The sequence below is a fragment of the Crinia signifera genome, chromosome 11 (genome assembly GCF_055691185.1).
Source record: "Crinia signifera chromosome 11, ASM5569118v1, whole genome shotgun sequence".
Lineage (NCBI taxonomy): Eukaryota > Metazoa > Chordata > Amphibia > Anura > Myobatrachidae > Crinia > Crinia signifera.
The window spans coordinates 29,706,780-29,714,313 of NC_139227.1; positions in this window are offsets into that span (position 1 = coordinate 29,706,780).

The following is a 7,534-nucleotide window of genomic DNA, read 5'->3' on the forward strand; positions in this document are numbered from 1 at the left end:
CTGCACCGCTCTCCATCAGAGATTAGGGTACATTCCAACACAATCCCTTTGGAATTTACTCTCTCTTTCGGATTGGATTCATCTGGGGCCCTCACCACTCTTACCTGCCATTTGATTCCCCCGGTAGATGGCAGAAAGCAGAAGGAGGGTCCTTGATATCCACCTCTGTACTCCCATCACTCATTTTCTGTGACTCTCTCATTTGCCCCTGTACTTCCGAATTCACCTGCAATGCTTGAGTGCAACAGGTCTTTTTGGATTTTACTGGTCAAAAAGCAGAAGCACATCTCAGCTCCCTATTGAGAGATATGGGGGTACTCTCATCCGAGATTTAATACGGCCATACATCACTGGCCCGCCTGAATACCATCCCGCACTCAGAAGCTAAGCAGTGAATGGTCTGGTCAGTACCAACTTGGGAGACCATTTGGGAATACCAGTAGCTGTATAATAATCTGGACAGCAGATACATCTCTGTCTCGAGGAGGTAGCACCCTATCTGTGTTCCTTACTCTGCACCGGGAACAATATTATATTTCATCAACAAGGGTGCGCTGTCAGGGCGTCCTTTATCTGTCGGCTCCTCTTATATCCAACTCATATTATTGATTGTCAATTTTTATTATTATCACTATTTGTGAACCTATAAGAGATTTATTTGTGATCAGCTTAGATTGACAATTTGGGGAGCCCTGCTTCTATATTCTAATTATTTCGCCGTCATAAGTGTGACCGTCACATTACAGAGAAATATATATATATATATATAATAATTTGTTTCTCCTGTATTAATTTAATGTGAGTCATTATTTGTTAATACGTACCCATCCTTTTAGCATATACATTATATTAAAAGCTATGTTTTAAAATTCACACATTACTATTTGTCTAAGTGTGCCCCAAAAAACCTTGTTGTTCACCCTTCTCTCTGGTCACACAAGTTGACCTCCACCTTTTTAGTTTGCCTATGCCTAGGGCCGGCTCTGTATCTTGGAGCATCAAATCCACCAGATGAGACATTGGTTTATGAAGTGAAAGTATGATAATGGAAGTATAATTTTATGTGTATTATCACTAATCACCCCATAAATAGTGTTAACCTTTATCTTCACCTGTGGCACCGTTTGAGGCTATCTTTTCTTTTTTTTTTGTCTCTATTGTATTTTTGTGATGACTTGGGAAATTCATCCATATATAGCTTTTGTGGCAGCCTTAGCAAGTGCAGAACTAGGTGAAACACACAATTTTTCTTGAGCACACCCCTTACACATTATGCCCTCCATAGTAATGTGCTCCTTACACATTATACCCTCTATAGTAGTGCCCCTTACACATTATACCCTCTATAGTAGTTCCCCTTACACATTATACCCTCTATAGTAGTGCCCCTTACACATTATACCCTCTATAGTAGTGCCCCTTACACATTATAACCTCTATAGTAGTGCCCCCTACACATTATGCCCTCTGCAGTAGTGCCCCTTACACATTATGCCCTCTATAGTAATGTGCTCCTTACACATACCCTCTATAGTAGTGCCCCTTACACATTATGCCCTCTGCAGTAGTGGCCCTTACACATTATGCCCTAATGTGCTTCTTATACATTATACCCTCTATAGTAGTGCCCGTACACATTATGCCCTCAGCAGTAGTGCCCCTTACACATTATTCCCTCTGCAGTACTGCCCTTTACATATTATGCCCTCCACAATAGTGCCCCTTACATATTATGCCCCCTTTGTAGTAGTGCCCCTTAAACATTGTGCCCAAAGTTGTAGTACCCCTTACACCATGCATCCCACCATTAGTAAAGCTGGCCATACATTAGAATGACCTGTACATGACCAGATCGTCAGGTCCAGATTTCCCACTAGGCCCGCAAGGCATGGGCCTATGGGTGGCACCTGCTGGGGGGCAGCAATGGCAAGCAGTGGCATGATTATGTTCTTTTAAAATACTGTTGCGCCATGCGGGAAGTGTCCCCTTGCAATGTCTGTGAACCGGCGCACGAGATCCAGTGCTGAACACCCGGCACCGGAGACAGGCAGCGCTGTAATGTCAGTGACAGGAGTTTGTGCTTCCGGAACAGGCGCTTCAGCAGTACTTGAGCCCCTGCACTGGAGAGAAGTAACCCTGTTATGCGTGTCGGTGTTGGGGTTTGACTGCTGCCAGGCAGTGCCAGATTAAGGTCTAAATGGGCCTGGAGGTGAAAATGATCAAGGGCCTATTATGCGCAATAATAGGGGTTGTGGCCAGCACCTAATAATCCAGGGATCGGCAATTGCGGCCCTCCAGATGTTGATGAACTACACATACCAGCATGCCTTGCATCAGTTTCAGCATGGCCACATAGCAAAACTAATGCAAAGCATCCTGGGATGTGTAGTTCATCAACATCTGGAGGGCCGCAATTGCCCAGCCCTGTAATAATCAGTGACGTGCGGTGGTGTACAGAGAGGCACTACTGCAGCCACCATATTTACACCATAATGCCCATTATATATTAAGCCACACACCATAATGTCCATTACGTATTATGCCAAATAAATGCCTATTAATAATTATGCTACTTAAGTGCTGCTTCCCTACATGCTCATAGCCAGGTGTTCCATGCTCATTGCCAGAGTTTCCAAACTCATTGCCATGTGGGATTACATGCTCATTGCCAAGGGGGAATACATGCTCGCGGTAACTGGGGGACAGCCGGCAGAAATGACAGCCATTGACAGCTGGGCAGAGAGCAGGGGGCTGCCCAGCTGTATTGAGAGCACTGCAGGTCCCGGCTATTTGAAATAATACCCCTTTTCACACCAGAAAATGGTCCCAGGATCATGCAAGGACATTCCTGGGCTGCCCCTTTTACACCAGCCTAGTCCCTGCATGTTCTGGTGTGAGGGGGAGAGAAAACAATCCCCCCCCCCCCTTAAGCAACCAGCTAGATTTTCGGAACCAACCTACCCATTTACATGTGGGCTTCGAATGATTTTGGACCCGCGAAACTGGGCCGTTTGGTTCCAGAGAAATCTGTCCTCAAACAACATGAACAGCCATGAAATTACATTTCAGAAATGAAAAAAAAAAATCGGTAGCGACGCGGGCTGGGCTCATTGGAAAGCCCTGGCCCCCAGCTACAAAATGGGCCTACTAGGAGAGTGGGCCTGGAGCTGTAGCTACATCAGGCCCATTGTTAATCCGGCCCTGCTGCCAGGGATCGGGAGCAGCAGACTACCTGCAGCACTGGGCAGTTGAAATTACTTGCGCAGCTGAAGGTGCATGCGCTGCTTTGGACAGAGCCCCCCTCCCCTCTAATCCTCTACCCCTTCTCTTATTCTTTAACCCCACATCTACCCCTGCTCCCTCTTTATCTCCCTCCCTATAATAGGTGTGTGTGTGTGTGTGGGGGGGGGTATATAGTCACCACATACCTCCCAACTGTCCCGCTAAATGCAGGAACGTCCCGGTATTTAGGGACGTTTCCGCGTCCCTCCCATGGCCGGCGGTGTCCTGATGCGGGGGGGGGGGGGCAGTTGGGAGTCCCCCCATCTGTCAGAATAGACGCTGTGCGCATGCATCTATTCAGAAGCTCAGCGGGCGAAAATGGGGGAGTGGCCCTCATTTGCATGTGCCACACCCTCATTTCCATAAGTCATACCCCCTTTTCGGGCACTCGCGCATAAAAGCGTGTCCCTATTCTGCCGATATAAAAGTTGGGAGGTATGAGTCATTAGGTCGACATACATTGGGTAAACACCTTTTTTAGGGTCATAAGGTTGATACATGCATTTGGTCAAATGTGAATGAAGAGGATTCAATAATAGTGCGTGATTAAACCACCGTGCAGCTAAAAGTACATACACTAAAGGGTAAACATCCAAAAATACCCCAAAAATAACCAAAATACAAATAGAATGGTATACAATCAAAGCGCACATTGTGTAACCTAAATAACACAACATGTATTAGGTCACTGTTTTAGCGGTTCCAATGTAGTAATAATGGGGATACGTTTGCACGGTAGATGCCCTGGCATAAAAAAAGGCAGAAATAGTGCAAATTATCTTCAATAAAAACAGGGTTTTAATATACGTCTTGACTTAAGGCCCCCATACACTAGGGCGACTTGTCGTAAAGACAAGTCAGCCCCGATTTCCCCTGAGCTTCCCCGGCAGCTCCCCGGGGAGCTTGATAAGATTTGGCACTTGATGTGTCATTTTTTACATGTGATAAATCGGATGCGATTTATCACAAGTAAACCCGGAGAGTAGCAGGGGGGGGAGAGGGTAAGTGGCAGGGGGCGCTGCGGGGACCAGAGAGTCAGCAGCAGCGAGCGGCGGGAGGCCGGGAGCATAGTAAAAAAAATCCTATTCAAAATCTGGGCGGCCGCTGATTGGCTGAGCTCTCAGCCAATCAGCGGCCGCCCAGATTTTGAATAGGATTTTTTATATTCTCCCGCTCGCCGCAAGGTCTGGTGTAGCGGCCAGCGGCGGGAGTAAATCCTATTTAAAACGGTGGGGTGCGGCGCGCTGCTAGAAGGGCAGAGGCAGCGTGCAGGGAACGCTGCGGGGGACAGTGACAGCGACGGAGAGCCGGGCAGGGGGTGGCGGGAGCTGTCAATGCTGGGAAAAAAAAGCCCATACAATGAATGGGAAGCCTGTAATTGGCTGAGTGCTCTCTCAGCCAATTGCCGACTGGCTGAGAGAGCGCTCAGCCAATCACAGGCTGCCCATTCATTGTATGTTTTTTTTTATTCCAGCGCTGACAGCTCCCGGCTCCCCCTGCCCGCCTCTATGTTACTGCTGCCTCTGTGTCCCCCGGCCCGCAGCGTCCGCTGACTCTACAACTAGCAGTGTCCCCCGCCCCCAGCTCCCTCCACCTGCCCGGAGCATTTACAGTTCCCTGCTCCGGCTCCCCCTACCCGACTCCTTCGGCGGCGGGGACCAGTCAGGGGAAGCGGCAGGAGCAGGCTGGAAGCGGGGAGTGGTCCGGGGGAGCATCAGGAGATGTAGCGGCAGACGGGGACCACAGATGGAGAACCTAGACTGGGGGTGCGGCGGGAGAATAGAAAGAAATCCTATTTAAAAGATTGGTCGGCCGCTGATTGGCTGAGAGCTCAGCCAATCAGCGCCGCGGCCGCCCGGTCTTTTGAATAGGATTTCTTCCTATTCTCCCGCCGCGCCCCCGGTCTTTACTCTGCATCTGCGGTCCCCGCCTACAGCTCCCCCGAACCGGTCCTCAAGGTACCCATAGATATATCGGATCTGAAACATCGTGGGTGCTAAAAAGTGCCCATGATGGGTCAGATCCGATACATCTTATGTTCAGCAGGTCCGACGCCCTGATCCGATCCGATCAGATTGGATCAGATGTCACAAACTACCGATTTTGGGCCAATTTCACCCGATTTATCGGCCCAAAGTGCCGAAATCGGGTGAAATCGGCTCAAATTCGCATAGTGTATGGGGGCCTATGGTTAAAACAGCATAATGATATTCCCAAAGGCAAACAGCAAGGTCAGATTGTAAACAGAGTCAAAGATCCAACTACCAGTCCGGAAGGGATGCGGTCAAAATCCCGGCGGTCGGAATCCCGACCGCCGCAATGCCGGCACTTTGTCCCTCTATGGGTGTCCACTACACCCATAGAGGGAGAATAAAATAGAGAACAAAATAGTGTGCTGAGCGTAGCGAGGCACCGAGCCCGGTGCGTGGCAAGCGCAGAGAGCCCGCAAGGTGGGGTGATCCACGGCCCCCCCTTGTCGTCATTGCGGCGGTTGGGATTCCGGCGTCGGTATTTCAACCGTCAGGATTCTGACTGCCGGGATTTCATACTTATCCCGTCCGGAACAGGGAGAGAAGTTCGCATCTTAGGCACAGCAATGACTGATGGTGATCTTCTTATGGGAAGATCACGATCGGTCATTGCTGTTTTAACCGTCTACTTATTGTAAGTGCAGACAAATATTAAAACCCTGTTTTTATTGAAGATAATTTGCACTATTTCTGCCTTTTTTTCATGCCTCCCCCATCACATGTGAAAACGGGAAGTTATTGTTTCAGATTTGCATTATTCCTGAATACTTGGATACCTTGGAAATGTATCCCCATTATTACTACATGCATTAGGTCGACAGTAAAAAGGTTGACACCGATTTCTCACTTTTTGTTGGAGCCGAAATATTCCGACTGGTGGTATTTCATGCGCTACCATCCATACCTTTAGATTGTTGACCTTCTCATTGCAACCTAATGCATGTGTCAACCTGATGACTCTGTCGACCTAAACCAATGTTAACCTAAGGAAGATGCAGTGGACGACCCAATGTATGTGTGTGTGTGTGTGTGTGGGGGGGGGGGGGGGGGGGGTGGTTTGGCAAAGGAATGTGTTGCCTAGGTGTGGTCTGACACTTAAACCCAGCCCTGCTGATCGTAAGGTGGTTGTCCCCCTGCCCCAATGGAGCTTACAATCTATATCCCCTACAACACACAGACACATTCTATTTTTGATTTTGTTGGAAGCCAATTGGCCTACCAGTATCTTTTTGGTATGTGGTAAGAAACCAGAGTACCCGGAGTAAACCCACCCAAACACGGGGAGAAAAAACGGTACTTGTTTCCTAGCACGGTGCCCACTTTTCCTACGTATGGCACAGTAGGGAAATCGCATCGCATCGCATGGGCCATTATAGCGGCATGCAATGCGGATTTTTAATGTCATTTATTCTATGCCCATTGTACCCCACTATATCGCATCGCATGTCCCGCAAAATCGCATGCGATTGCTTACGATTTAATGTTGTGTGTGATGCCATGACATTAGTTATACAATAATATGATTGTATGTCCCAAAAATAGGTTTAACGCACCCCCCACTATCCACGCCAGCCCGAAGCGTGGCTAGCGGCGGCAGAACGCGTCCTCCGCCCTTTTAATTCCCCCACTATCGACGTCGGCATGGGGTTGATTTTATATAGTGTGGCGAGCAAACGCGGATTACTTTGCATATATTCCGCGTGCGCTCGCCGCGCTTTGGGCTCGGTGGCTCACTGCGCTAGCCACACTATATCAAGTCAACTCCATGTCCTACGGTGCCGTACAATCATATTATTGTATACCTAATGTCATGGCATCGCACACCCTATAAGATCGCATGCGATCGCATGTGATTTTGCGGCAGATGCGATGCATCGTACCAATCTACCTCACGATATGCACACAATCCATCACACGAACCGTCAAAATTGCTTACTGGCCTGATATCGTTCCGATGTATGGCCACCTTAGGTTGCCCATAATGGTGGCTAATGCGGCACTTATGGCACTTATTTGGGAATGCTCAAGAACCTGTTGGAATACAAGTCCCAGAACTCCTGGCAGGTCATGCTGATACTTGTGGTGCTCCAGCAGCTGCACAGAACAGAGCTGTGAGGTGTGGGGACAAGCAGCAGCAGTGCGGGGAGAGGAAGTGGTTAAGCAGCAGCAGATGCGGCCCAGTCAGGGCGTGCGGGGCGGGGACGCAGCTGCGACCTTGCGCG